This window comes from Hemicordylus capensis, chromosome 1, assembly GCF_027244095.1.
Source record: "Hemicordylus capensis ecotype Gifberg chromosome 1, rHemCap1.1.pri, whole genome shotgun sequence".
Lineage (NCBI taxonomy): Eukaryota > Metazoa > Chordata > Lepidosauria > Squamata > Cordylidae > Hemicordylus > Hemicordylus capensis.
The window spans coordinates 385,193,119-385,207,956 of NC_069657.1; the positions used below are offsets into that span (position 1 = coordinate 385,193,119).

The window sequence follows — 14,838 nt, forward strand, 5'->3', positions numbered from 1 at the left end:
GGAGTCAACCCTTAATCTCAGTTATTTAGTTGATCTATACTGCACAGCTTTAGTACTTGAATATTCCGGGACTTATTTACCATTTGACATATATCTACGAACTTGCTATTTACCAAAATAAATGAAATTAGGAAATAATGAACATCTATATAGCTTCATTGTGAGCTTCTGAAATTAATACCTGAAATTGAGAAACCAAGTTGGCATTTTTCAAAATTGTTGATTTGACCATGGGGGCACTGATGTTTTTCTATTAACACACACACACGCACACGCACACACGCACACACACGTTGTTGAGCATGCATATCCATGAATTTCATGTAGCAAATATATGCATTAAAATACAAGAAGAGTCAGACAGTGGCAGAAAGGTGGGTTTGGATCAGGATTTTGAGGAGGGCTAGATCTGAATTCTCCTCACTCATCTATGAATGGTATAACCTTAGGCCATTGTCTCCTTCAGCCATGACTTCACATGAATGAAGCGAGATATACTAGTGGCCGGTTATTGTCTCATAGGGTTGTAGTGGAGAATTTACCAGATGAAGGTTATAAAGTACTTTGGTCACAATGCTGAAAACTTTAATACAAGTCTAATTAAAATAAATGGGACTTCATTTGATTGATTGATTAAGTGCCGTCAAGTCGGTGTCGACTCTTAGCGATCACATAGATAGATTCTCTCCAGGATGATCTGTCTTCAACTTGGCCTTTAAGGTCTCTCAGTGGTGCATTTAGTCATGATTAATCCTATGCACATGTAGTTACCTGGGGGAACATGATAGAAGTTTATAAAATTAATCAATGGTGTGAAGTGGGTAGTGAGAAGCATTCTTCATTTGGGGTCAATCTAGTGGTAGATTCAAGGCAGGCAATATAATTATTTTTTTGCACAGTGCATAACTAATATGTGGGATTTACTACTGCAAGATGTGGTGAAGGTAACTAGCTCATATGGCTTTAAAAGGAAGATTAGACAATAGACACATTCATGGAAGATAGTTCTACCAATGCCTGTTAGTCAGCATGGTTATAGGAAATACCAGCTGCTGGTGAGTAACAGCAGGGGAAGGCTGTTGCCTTCAAGCCCTGCTTTTGGTCTTCCCAGAGGCATCTAGTTGACCAATGCAGTAAGCAAGATGCAGGATTCGATGGGCCTTTGGTCTGATCCAGCAGGGCTCTTCTTGTTTTCTTATGCATACAACGTGGGTCATAAACTCAGCGAGTTGAGCTATATATCAGCGAGATGCAAGGTAAGTAATCTAACACAGAACAAAGCAGTCTCATACATAAATAACATTTCATACTGATGAAGTCTATGATGAGCTGGAGTCTGTTCAATATAAACCAAACAGGGAAACCAACTGTCAAAATATAGTTTCTCTTTTGTTGCAAAGGTCAGAGCTGATGAATAATGGATTAGCTTAACCAACAACTAACAGATAAACTGAACCAACAATTTGATTATCTGAGGGGGTAAGGTGGCAGAAAACTCACGCCAGTTTTATGTGTGGGCTTATTCCCCGCCCCACCCCCACCCCCATATACATGCATTCCAGATAAAAGTTGACCAATATAATTCTATGAATGAAATCAATTTCTGCTCATTGCCATCTAGTGGTGACAATCAGGGCCCCTCTTTCTCTTGAGCTTACTGTATATACAGAAAAAAGGTATTTTTCAGACAGCAAAAGGTGTGTCTTATATCCTTGGCATGGGAGCAGAGGTTAAGAGGGGATGTTCGTCATTAGAAAAATGAAAAGAAGGCCCCAAATTGTCTTTGATGTATTTCACCACAGATATGGCCCTTATTAGACCACCACCCAAAATAATGAAGTGTTATAAAAAGAGACACATAGATAGAAAGACTGAGGAGGGTTTAAAAAGAAACAAGCAAAAAAAAAAAATCACTTGAATATAATCTTACAAATTTTAGTTCTTTCTGAACATTTCATTGTGCTGAGATTTGCACCAGGGCAGATGTTTCATTCATTCATTCATTCATTCATCCATTCAGTTTATATACTGCCCTTCCTAAAGTGGCTCAGGGTGGTTTATATTAAAATCAAAAACACATAATCAAACAATTAAAATAAAACAATTTTAAACCAGATTAAAATTAAAACTAGATCTTAAAAGCCAGGCAAAAAAGATGGATCTTTAAGACTCTTCTGCTACTTTTGCCACAGGGAAGCATCCTCTAACAGTCTCCCTACGGTGACTGATTTCCCCCACCCTGCTGAATTCTCAGTGTGTTTTTGTGCCCATCACAATATGAAACTCCATGTTCTTTCCCTGACTGCCAGCATCATGGAGTGAGGACATGAAGATTTACAATATGATGGCCATCACCCATGTAGTGAGTACTTTCAAATGGAGTGCAAGGAAAGGGTTTCCTGTTACCTGGAGAGTGTTTTTATCACACAAGAGAAAAAATCTTATCTTGTATTCTTATCACACAAGAAGCAGGTGCTTTGCTTGCCACATATGACTGCTGCTTCTCTACTACAAACTTTTTATTTCTGTTGAGAATTCTACCACTGACATCCACTGAGAAGAAAGCTTTGATTGTGTTGCTCCTCTCTACTGTTCAGTTCTGTGTTATGTCTGGTTTAACTGTTATTTTGAAATGTTGGCACCTTTTTACCTGTTCTGTCTGCTCTCTCACGGTGCAACAGGTTACATGTGCTACAACCCTCTGTTTCAAGTTTAAAAACAAAAACAAAACACCTTACAAATGATCCTACACCAGTTTCTAGAAATGTAAAGATTAGCAGATGATTGGGTGCTTGAATTGGTTTAAATCAGAGATATGGTACAAAAATGAAAATCTTCATTTGTATAATCATTCTTGTAATGACATCATATTTAAAGATTGCTGCCAAGACTGTGCGTATATTTTTTTTGTACTTTAGTCAAGAAAATTGTGTAAACATTTTCACAATCAAAGTGAACTGGAGAAACAAAATTGGCTCATCTTTAAACTGGTCTGTTTTTAATTTCACCTTAAATATTTACAGATTTCACAAACCAGAATTTTTTAAAAGATTCACAAAGCTGAGGCCTGAACATAAACTTGCTTAGATAGATAGATAGATAGATAGATAGATAGATAGATAGATAGATAGATAGATATCTTTCAAAAGACAGACTGACCTTTGTGTTCTAGGTCAAGTGATTCTATATTTTGTTCCAAGATGATCCATTTTCTATTGTGGGAAACATGAGTTGACTCTCATGCACTTAGTACAAAATGTAACTGTGGTTTGCAAAAACACACTAGACAAATTTTTTGCAGCACACATAAAGATGTTTATATGTACAGACTGTAGCATATATGCTTCCATGCAGAAAATATTCCATCATAAATGTCTAGGGTTACATTTAATAAATATTCTGCATTTTCCAACTTTCCTTTCAGATCCTTGGTATGGTGCCAACCCCAGTTTTTAATGCCAACAACCAGATGACCATTTACAAGGCTCCTGCAGCCCTCTGTTGATTCTGAGCTGCTGCGGCAAATCATTGCCATTATACCTAGAAGGGGTTTTTAATGCTGAAAGTAAAGAAGAACAAACCCTATGAGAGTACTAATAGAACAGTACAGTACAAATCTATATACCTTTTATACCATTTTAACAGTCATGGATCCATTCAAAGAATCTTGTGAAGTGTGTTTTGGTGATGTGCTAAAAATTCTTTGTTAGGCCTGTTGACACATTTATTGTGATTCCAGCACTGAAAGGGTGTAATGATGGAGCAGCACATGCTATTGTCATCTGCCATGTGGACAACTTCCCACAAGAGTGGGAGACTTCACATGAACAGGTCAACATTAGTGATGCCATCAAGCTTTATTCCAGGTATTCTAGAAGTCAAACTTGGCAGTCTCATTATGTCTCACTGCAATGCAAGGAAAAACATGATAACATAAACCATTAGTCCCCAGCTTGGATTCCAGTTCAGTTTGAAGAGAAACTTAAGTCCTGCCTGTCTCCCTCGCATCCACTTATGGAGCCCATTCCCACGATCAGAAATCAGTGGGTAGGAGGAAATAAATGCAGCTACTGTTGACTGTGAGAACCCACAGGACAGCATTCCTAATAGATGAACGTCTAATCTGCCTTAAAATATCTAGAGAAGGAGAGCCTACCACTGCACAACACAGAGTGTTACAGTTAGGAAATTCTTCCTAATATCTAGCCTAAATCTGCTTTCTTATAATTTCAGCCCTTTGGTTCTAGTCCTGCCTAAGGAGCATCGGTGAACAAATCTACTCCATCAGTGTGACAGCATTGGGTATAAAGATACCCAGCTCCTTTAACTGTCCCTGATAGGACTTGGTTCCAGATCCCTCACCATCTTTATTGCCCTTCTCTGAACATGTTCTGGCACATCAGTGTCCCTGCAGTGGCCAGAATTGGATAAGTATTCCAAGTGAGGTCTGGTCAGCACAGACTCGAGTGGAACAATTCCTTCTTGTGATATCAACACAATCCCTCTGTCAGGTCTCCCTCATTCTGTACTTATACATTTGATGTTTCCTCCCTAAATGCAGAACTTTTGTCTTTGTAGAACTTTGTCTTGTTGGTGGTCCAATATTTAAGCCTTTACAGATGGTTTTGAATCTTGATTATGTCTTCTAAGTATTGCCTACCTCCCACTCCCTCAGCTTTGTGTCTTCTGCAGATTTGATAAGCATTCCTTTGACTGTCTCAACCAAGTCCAACTTACTTCTGAGTAACATGCATAGGTCCATCTAGATTTTTCAAATATATCTGGAGTAAAAACAAAACAAAACTACAAGTTCTGTTAATGTCAGGGTAGTAAGCAAAACAAAGTATTTAAGATATTTGAGCCAGAGGGTTTAGCTTGCTGTTGTATTAAGATGAGTTTGCTGTATATGTTAAGCAACACGCACCTTTGATTATGTAATAAGGCAATGAGGAACAAGCACAGACTTCAAGTGATGTGGAATAGCTCTTCAGTATTTTGGTCTATTGCTGTCAGTTAACAAGTCCCCAGAGTGTCTTGCAAAGCTTATTACGTTGATGAAGTGGCATTTAAAAGTGTTACTCAGGAGTTCTTTAGCACTCATAGAAATCAGCCCTTCAGAACTCTCACATCAGGTACTGTAGATGGTGCCACAGTCTCATGTCAGTTCTTTCTTCCTTGGATCATGTTAGACCACATCAGAGTTCTTCTTTTCATATGATATTTATTTTTATTTAATTGATTAATTTCATTTACAGCCTGCCTTTGACTCAAAGAGCCCCCAATATAGATAACAGTATGAAATCAATTATAAACTACACACTTTAAAACAATTAAATATATCAAACCTTCCCAAAAATCCTAAAAACATCAGCAGGAAAACCGGCTAGGATAGCCCTGACCTTCCTCAGCCCTCAGATGTCCCAGAGAATTTTTTAAGGCCCTTAGCTGTCTTTCTAAAAGTTAAAATAGCAGTAGCCCCATAGGTTTCACAGGGTGAGAAATATAGTTATACAACAGATATGATATCTTCACACAATATAAATTATGTTTTCCCATTGCCCCTGATGTGTAGGCTCCCCTTTGCCATGTTTTCATGTGACAATCAATTTTTAATGAAACCTAAAAAGTCAGAAGGGGAGACAGCGAATGTGCAAGTACTAATATATATATATATTTAAATTATCATTCTGATAAGTACTGTATTCTTGGGGTGGGGGTGGGGAGAATATCTTGATACAGGAAGTCAAATAACCCAATGCTGCCATCTGCTGTAGTAACCAGCTTCTAGCACATGCTGGAGAGAAACATGTTTGTATCAAATCAATGATTAGTCACAAAATATACTCAAGCTCATATTCCAAAAGCTAGACTCCAAGGGCTCTAGCCGCCAAGAACCTTTGGAGTGAGGCGGTATATAAATTAAATAAATAATAATAATCAAACAGATTTTAAAAAATCAAAGCATGTTTGTTCCTGGTGCACATACATATTCAGTTCTAATCTACACCGTACCAGACATTTGACCTTTTTCAATTGCTGACTGAAAGTACTGTATGCTCACACACTGCATACATTGGCTGACATGATGAGGAAAATTACTCAAAGCAGAGCCACTGAAATTAAAAAGACAAGTTAAGCAATGCCTAACTTGTTTGTTTAATTTCAAATGGGACTGCTTTGAGTAATTTCCCTCATCATGTCAATAATTATGTATTAAATGCAATTATCACTCAATAATGTGGGGCCTGGTTCACATGTCTGTTTTTATACACAGAGCAGAATTTGAAACAGAGGTTCCTTGAGATGAACCATAGGCTTTTGTTTTGTTTTGTTTTACTTCCCAGGACCAGGGGCGGATTAACATAGTAGCAAATGTAGCATTTGCTACAGGCCCCGCGTTTTCTCAGGCCCCGCATGCCTGGCTTGAACGTCTGCCCCTTCTTTTGATCTCTAATTGGTGTTCTCTGACTCTCCTCATTGCATGCTGCTGCCCATTCTCTCGCCTTGCTTGAGGGCATTTAAGCAAGGTCTTCCTGGCATCATGGTGTTGATTGGGTTATCTATTATGTTAAGTGGAGGGAGCAGTAAGAACAACAATAGGAACAGATAGCTTGCAAAGGGGTCTCAAAGATAACTTAATCGCCAGGGAGTTGGTCTTTATTTGTTTATCTGTAAAAGTTTTTAAAAACATACACACAGAGAGAGTAAAAGAAATAAAAGCAGTTTAGATTAAAAAAAAACTAACTTATGCCGGGCGGAAGAAAGGAATCTAAAGAAGATGCTAGTTGAATGTTGCCAGCGTTTTCCGACTGACTGGGAGAGGGTAAAGATAAACAATGAGAATGTGTACCTTTAAGAGGAAAAAGAAAGCCAGAAGTAACTCAGATGCGCGGCAAGAGGAGTCTCAAAGTTTAGTGGATCAGTTGAGGGGAGCTTATATCACGGTCTTGTTGGGTAAGGTCACTTATATCCTCCTTTAGTATCTAGTGCTGTTGGGAGGGAATTTGTGATCATTGCTTTTCAAGGAACTGGCTGCCAAATTTAAGGTGAGCTCCTTTCCTCTCCTCTAGAACTGAAATAACTACTGCTGCGTTGCCAACTTCATTAGCTTTACATTGGGATGCCCGTTGAAATTGTCCAAAGATAAACGGAGGCTGCAAACCTAAGCACACTTACTAGAGAGTAAGGCTCATTGAGTTCAGTGGGACTTACTTCTGAGTAAACATGCTTAGGGTTGCACTGAATGATTTGTGCATTTCCTCCTTTTAATATTAAGCATGTTAGTGTAATTTAGATTGAAAGAGGCTGTGCCTCCTGTCAAAAGATTGTCTTTTGGATACTTCTGTTTTCATGGAAGTTGCTAATGCACCTCATCATAATCACATTCATTTGCAACGCATCAACTATTTTAAATATACATCTGCTTTCCTGTCAGGCTTGCACAAGAGGTTAAACATATATTCTTAATATTGTCAAATGGCCCTTTTAATGTGATGGCTGCTGGGATCCAATATGTTCTGCACACATTGGAATCAAACATCCACTGTTGTGTTCCAAAATTGCTAATAGGTTCAGATTTCTCAAAGTACAGAATTCCTGAGAACCTTTTAATTTAAACATTCGGAGTTTTATTCCCCACCCCCTTTCTCTTTGTGAAAATAACTCCAAAGGAGAACCCATGGTCAGGAGTCACAAAAGTGTGTGTGTGTGTGTGCGTTTTGCAAAGTTTGTTGACTGGCTGGCTCAGCTGAGTGGAGGCATGGGGTGGTTGGTGGGGGGGCACTAGGCAAATGAAAAAATTGAATTACTTTACTATGCAAGTAAATAATTTATGTTTTAATATTTATGTGCATTTTTTTAAATTTGGGGCCCCTTCATAACATATGCTACAGGCCCCACACTAACTTAATCCGGCCCTGCCCAGGACTCAATAATCCTAGAGCATGTGAATCAGCTGTAATAAAGGACAGTGCCACTAAGCAAGAGTAGAGTGCCTTTTTCTAGCCACTGAATAGACAAGGCCTCTCTCAAACTTTTGCCCTAGAGAACAATGTTTATCTCCCATTGTTTCCAAGGAGACTATCATACTCATTAACTAGGGCCATTTGAGTTTCCATCTGAGTATGAGAGAGCATTCTTAGAAGTACTTACAACCTTCCATATAGATACAACTCACTTTTGTGATCTGCAACTGATGTTGATCTACTTGTGGGCTAAGATTCTCTGGTTACATCTGGTAGCTGGAAATTAAATATTTTGGACCAGCCTGGCACTGAGATGTTCATGCATCAAAGATGTTTGCTCTCACTGCCAAATCTCACCAGTACATGTCAACATAAGAAGTGTGCAAGGCTGTAGTGCCTCAAGCTCCCTGTGGGTGTGGCTGCCATCCCAACTGAGCATGGCATTTCATTCCAGACAATCTCAGCCTCATCTAGCAAAGACCTAAACACTCTCCCAAGTTCTCAGCCCTCCTCTCTCTTTGAGTTTCTCTATGCTTGCCCCTTTACTTTGCTTGACCAGATTGTGCTGCAGCATTGCCTGTTTCTTCAGGTACTTACCTCTCTCTCTCTGGCCCAGTTGTAGTCAGTTAAAGTGATGACAGAATGTTTCTTAATGGAACTTTTTGCAACATCTCCTATATTTCCAAGCGACCTTTCAAGGTTTCTCAGTAAGAGTCACTACAGCATCTGTGTACAGAGTTTGGTTACAGGAGGACACAGTTACTTATCTGCAGACACATCTGAGGACAATATAGTGTCTGCAGCACAGTAACCATACGATAAGGCTTCAGTATGTGTGGAGAATGAAATTTTCTTTCCAGATGATGTGGAGAGGATCCCTGAGGGAATAAAATGCTGTCTTGCATTCACCATCAACTGTATACTTGCTCCATGGATTACAAAAGAGGAAGAAGTAGTGGTCAACTTATTTGTCAATGTCATATCAAAGGCCTTCTCAGATTTTGTGACTGTGTAAAGATACATGTACGGCTGGCTGAAACTCCTCCTTAGAAAGTGCCTTTTAAAATTTTTAACCATCCATGCTGATGGATGCAGATGAAATCAAATGAGATCCAGACTGTCTACTGGGACCTCCGTTACATCTTTTGTTGAAGAGTTGTTTTCAATTAACATTACAATTATTTTTTCCACTGTTTAAATAATTAAGTCGTTCTGGTGGATGTAAAAAAAAAAGGCTCTATAAATAAGAATGTGAATGCAGCCAACTAGGAGAAGGAAAGTTGCACAAGAAATTGGGCATAACTAAAGAGAGAGATTTTACTGGATGTTAGATTAGGGTGAGTACTGCTGAGGTTAAGGAAGACAACAAAAAATGAAAAAAGGGAAGTAAAAGAGATAAATCGGAATGTGTAAGAGAGATTTATATAGCAAAGAAATAAACTTGCAAAGAAAGAAAGACAGAACGAATTGATAGTATGAGTATTAAAAATGCTAGGACCAAAAAGGTGGGGAGGGGTAAGGGGAGCAAAATGGCAGCCTCAGCATGTTAACAGATCATACATACATACAGAGTGCAACATAAAGCGTCCAATCTCTGTGGGGCTGAACAGAGTGGCTCAGCAGCTGCTGTCTGCTGCTACCCAAATGACAGGACAGGGCAAAAAGCAACAGGAACAGTAAAAGGGGAATGAAAGAGAAAGAGTGGGATTGGGAGGCAGTTGGCTGTGTCACTGGGTTGGGTTCTGCATGTACCTGTCGGTTCCACAGAAAACAAATAGCATCATGCATATTTGGCAGGAACAGTTATTTGATCTGCCTATAGCACCCTGGAGTTTGGAGTCTACTGCCACATAGGGCTTAGAAGTGATCCGCAACATACATAAAGATGCAAATTTTCACTCACAAATACATTCAGCAGATACATGTAAGAGAGACACAATGGAAAAGGGAGGACTATGCTCACCAAGGAAGATGGTGAAGTGAAAACTTTGGCAGAGTAATGCTCTATTCAAGCTCTCTTTCATACATTCTACAGTATCCAAAACGAGTTTGCTTCCTTACACGCAGCCAGTATTGACTCTCTGGTGCATGTTCTCATATAATAGCGTGGTGTAGTGGTTAGAGTGCTGGACTAGGACCGAGGAGACCCGAGTTCAAATCCCCATTCAGCCATGAAACTAGCTGGGTGACTCTGGGCCAGTAACTTCTCTCTCAGCCTAACCTACTTCACAGGGTTGTTGTGAAAGAGAAACTCAAGTATATAGTACACTGCTTGGGGCTCCTTGGAGGAAGAGCAGGATATAAATGTAAATAAATGAAAAGAGGAAAAATAGCAAAAACAGAAGGAATATAATGGCCCAATGGAAGCAAGATCAAGAACCTGGAAGAGAAGGAACCTTACAAATACTTGGGCATTCTCCAGGCTGATAACATCGCACACACTGAAGTTAAAAGAAAAATTGGAAGTGAATACATCAGGAGAGTTAGAAAAATCCTCAAGTCCAAACTCAATGGTGGGAACACCATACAAGCCATAAACACCTGGGCTATGCCTGTTATCAGATACACTGCAGGAATAATAGACTGGACCCAGGCAGAGCTAGAGACGCTAGATTGTAAGACCAGGAAAATCATGACCATCAATCATGCTCTGCACCTCCGCAGTGATGTCGATAGGCTATACCTCCCCCGCAGCTCAGGTGGAAGAGGAATGCTGCAAGTCCATCAAACAGTAGAGGAGGAGAAAAGAGGCCTTGAAGAATATATACGGGACAGTGAAGAAGATGCACTTAAAATGGTCAATAACGAGAAACTATTCAACACCAATGAAACAAAGCAGGCCTACAGGAAAGAGCAAGTCAAGAACCGAGCAGAAAAATGGAGAAATAAGCCCCTGCATGGTCAATATTTGCACAATATAACTGGAAAATCAGACATCAGCAAGACCTGGCAATGGCTTAAGAATGGCAACTTGAAGAAAGAAACAGAGGGTTTAATACTGGCTGCGCAAGAACAGGCACTAAGAACAAATGCAATAAGAGCAAAAGTCGAAAAATCCACAACAAACAGCAAGTGCCGCCTTTGTAAAGAAGCAGATGAAACAGTGGACCACCTAATCAGCTGTTGTAAAAAGATCGCACAGACTGACTACAAACAAAGGCATGATAAGGTAGCAGGGATGATGCACTGGAACATCTGCAAAAACTACAAGCTACCTGTAGCCAAAAATTGGTGGGACCATAAAATTGAAAAAGTGGTAGAAAATGAAGATGTAAAAATATTATGGGACTTTCGACTACAAACAGACAAACATCTGCCACACAATACACCAGATATCACTGTAGTCGAGAAGAAAGAAAAACAAGTTAAAATAATTGACATAGCAATACCAGGGGATAGCAGAATAGAAGAAAAAGAAATAGAAAAAATCACCAAATACAAAGATCTACAAATTGAAATTGAAAGGCTGTGGCAGAAAAAGACCAAAACAATCCCAGTGGTAATTGGCGCCCTGGGTGCAGTTCCAAAAGACCTTGAAGAGCACCTCAACACCATAGGGGCCACAGAAATCACCATCAGCCAATTACAAAAAGCAGCTTTACTGGGAACAGCCTATATTCTGCGACGGATATCTAACACAGCAGCAACAACATTGACAATAAAATTCAGCCATCCCAGGTCCTTGGGAAGGACTCAATGTCTGGATAAAACAAACCAGTCAATAACACCTGTCTGACTGTGTAAACAAGATAATATATATGTGATTTTTCATATACATATATTACAGTGTGTGAAATTTGTAAGTCTGCATGTTAAGATGTGTAATGTCTCCCTAGGATGAAAAGGCAAAAGCAAAACTAGGAGTTTCATCATGTTGGTTTGTCTCTTAGCTTGTTAGAATTCTGTAGTGTTAAACATGTTTCTGCAGTGGTACAAAACCTTTCAATGTGACCCTCCGCTTAACCTCTCCAACAATCAGCCCATATTTGTTTGCTAGTATTTTCCTTTAGAATTTCGGATTACTCTGATTGTTTGAACATCTGGAAATTGTCACATACTATTGTTGACTGCGAACCTCTGAAGTTTATCCAGCAGGACTTGAGACACAGATTTGGGAAAGAAAAACATCCCACTTAGGAAACCATTTGGGAGAAATTAGGAAAAAGACACCATGCATGAGATGAGAGAGGGACACAGAAAATACCATTCCTCCCAGACCTTAGGTAACAAGACCAGTTTGTATAAATATAAACACATAAAACAACATAAGAATATATACATATTAATTCTTTTGGTGAGTTTGTTGCTTTAGTTAGGGCCTGACATTTTGCATACTTCCCCTGGAAGTTGCACTGCAACATAAAATAGGTGCCCCCATGATTCTTTGCACTGTTGCAGAGGATGCTGGGATGTTTGTTTTGGAATCACTTGCTATTTCATCAGTTGTTGCTCCCAAGCAACCACCTACATTCTTGGATAGTTCAGCTAGTTCTGCATTTAGAAATAACTGGATACATGCCATTGTGATGTTTATAATAAAAAGCTGGGCATATTATTCTCCTGTAACAAAAACAACAACAACAACCTCAAAGTCACTGTGCTGTTGATATGAATTGATTATGACAGTGATGCCAATGGCAGTTAACTGATAGGCGAAGGCAGCAGTTTTTGTAGGATCTGCTACTGGAAAGTCACTGGAAAGTCTGACGTTTTCATTAGTGTCAACCCATTTTTTCATGAACAGAGGTTTCCCTGCACCTTCTGCATAATTAGAGGCAGAAATCAACACGCAGCTTCCCCTATCACTGCATCAAGTAAACATGGAAAGTTTAAACTGTTGACTTCTGCCTGATATGCAGCTGTTAAAGTCATAGAAGTTCCACCAATAAGTAATACTAGCTAAACCCACACAGGTCACCTGTGTGCTAGGACTTTGTTGCTCTCCTTGCCCCCCGCCACAGCCCCTGCTTTATTGCTCAGTGTCACTGAGCAATGAGAGCCACCCACTCGCATTCACCTGCTCCCCACCACTTGCTCGCTCACTCACCCCTCCCTGCCACTCACTTGCTCACTCCCTGCTCACTTGCTCACTCACCCCCTCCCCACTGCTCTCTCTCCCACCCCCTGCTCACTCACTCTCTCACTCACCCCTCCCTGCCACTTGTTCTTTTGCCCCCTCCCCACTGCACGCTCACTCACTCGCCCCCTCCCCACTGCTCAGCTTGCTCACTCACCCCTCCCCACTGCTCTCTCCCACCCCCTGCTCACTCACTCTCTCACTCACCCCTCCCCGCCACTCTCTTTCCCCCCTCCCTGCTGCATGATTGCTCACTTGCCCCCTCCCTGCCACACACTAGCTCACTCACTCCATCCCCACTGCTTGCTCTCTTACTTGCTCCCTCCCCACCACTCACCATTTGCTCACTCACTTGCCCTCTCCCCACCACTCAATTGCTTGCTCACCCGTCCCTGCTCACTTGCTCTCTCCCTCTCTGCTCACTTGCTTGCCCACTCCCTGCCCACTCATTCACTCGCCCCCTCTCCACCATTCACTCACTCGCCCCTCCCCACTGCTCACTTCTCCCTACTGTTCAGCCTTCCCCACAACTTGCTCGCTCGCCCCCTCCCCACTCACTTGCTCACCCCTGCCCATTCACTTGCTTGCCCCTTCCCCACCTGCTCACTCACTTGCCCCCACCACACTTACTCACCCCCTACCCTCTCCTCTTCTCTATCTGCATATGGAATCCCCACTGCCCTGTCACCATGGTGCTTCTGTTCTGTTACCTCTGGTTGGTCAAGCACATTGTGGGCAGAGCTTGCCTTGGTGTGTTATATATATAGATTGGGGCCCAACCTAGGATAAGTCATTTAAAACATTTCTTTGTTGGTAGCTGCTTCTGTAATATAGCTATGGGTTTAGACTACAATCCAACACAGATTTAAATTCACTGGCTGACATACTATGGAATCTTAGAGGAATGTAAGCTTGCTGCTTCCATGCCGACCAAGATCCCATCCACACCAACTTCCAAAGATGGAAGATTCATTGTTGCTGCACCACTACTGCCATTATTCCCCATGGTGGTAGCAACAGCACAGAGCAGCCTCTTCTTTTGAAAGCTGTGGAGATGAGCTCTTAGCTGGCACAAAAGCAGTGGGCTGGCATTCTTCTGGGATGAACAGTTGGCTGCGCAAGTAAGTAAGTAAGTAAAACTTTATTTCGGTCGTAGACCAGCAATACAACAATATAAAACAAATAATAATGATAATGATAATAATAATAAGATAATCATATAAAATCAGACTACATTTATATGCATTTGGCATATTATATAATAATATTTGGCCACAATATGAATAACATCCGAATTAAGATTAGTGAGCAAATAGTTTAAATAAAAATCATCTCCATGACCCGGAAAATTAATCAAAAGTGGGGCAATTAGTTGGCGTCTTATGTCTCTGTAATAATCACAATACAGAAGAACATACATGAGCAGTTGTTTCAACGTTACCAGATCCACAAGGGCATAATCTTGATGCATGTGATATACCCTGGAATCTCCCATGGAGCACAGCTGTTGGGAGAGCATTTACATGGGCAAGTGTTAAAGCTTGTCTAAACTTTGGAATTAGAATGCTATTTAAATATGTAGCAGGCTTGAGCTCGATGCTCTGACTTCCTTTGTAAATGTTACTCAATAACTTTGCATGTTCCATCTGCAACTCCACATCATGGATACGTTGCACAATTGTTCTTCTAGCCTGGTCGAAACCAAATCTAATACAATCATCTTGAGAGAATCTGTATAGTAATAACTTTTTTGTAATTTCCAATTTCCATTTGGACTTAAAAGAGTCTTCCAAAATT

At 40.4% G+C, this 14,838-nt stretch overlaps 1 long non-coding RNA gene across 1 annotated transcript; it reads right to left on the bottom strand.

The window, feature by feature from the left end:
* Positions 1–3,422: 3,422 nt before the first annotated feature.
* On the bottom strand, positions 3,423–8,693 carry LOC128347052 (uncharacterized). Its single transcript, XR_008317352.1, has 3 exons — positions 8,562–8,693; positions 4,661–4,781; positions 3,423–3,559 (listed from the first exon to the last, which is right to left on the bottom strand). It is a non-coding gene; the product is annotated as an uncharacterized LOC128347052 (long non-coding RNA).
* Positions 8,694–14,838: the final 6,145 nt, after the last annotated feature.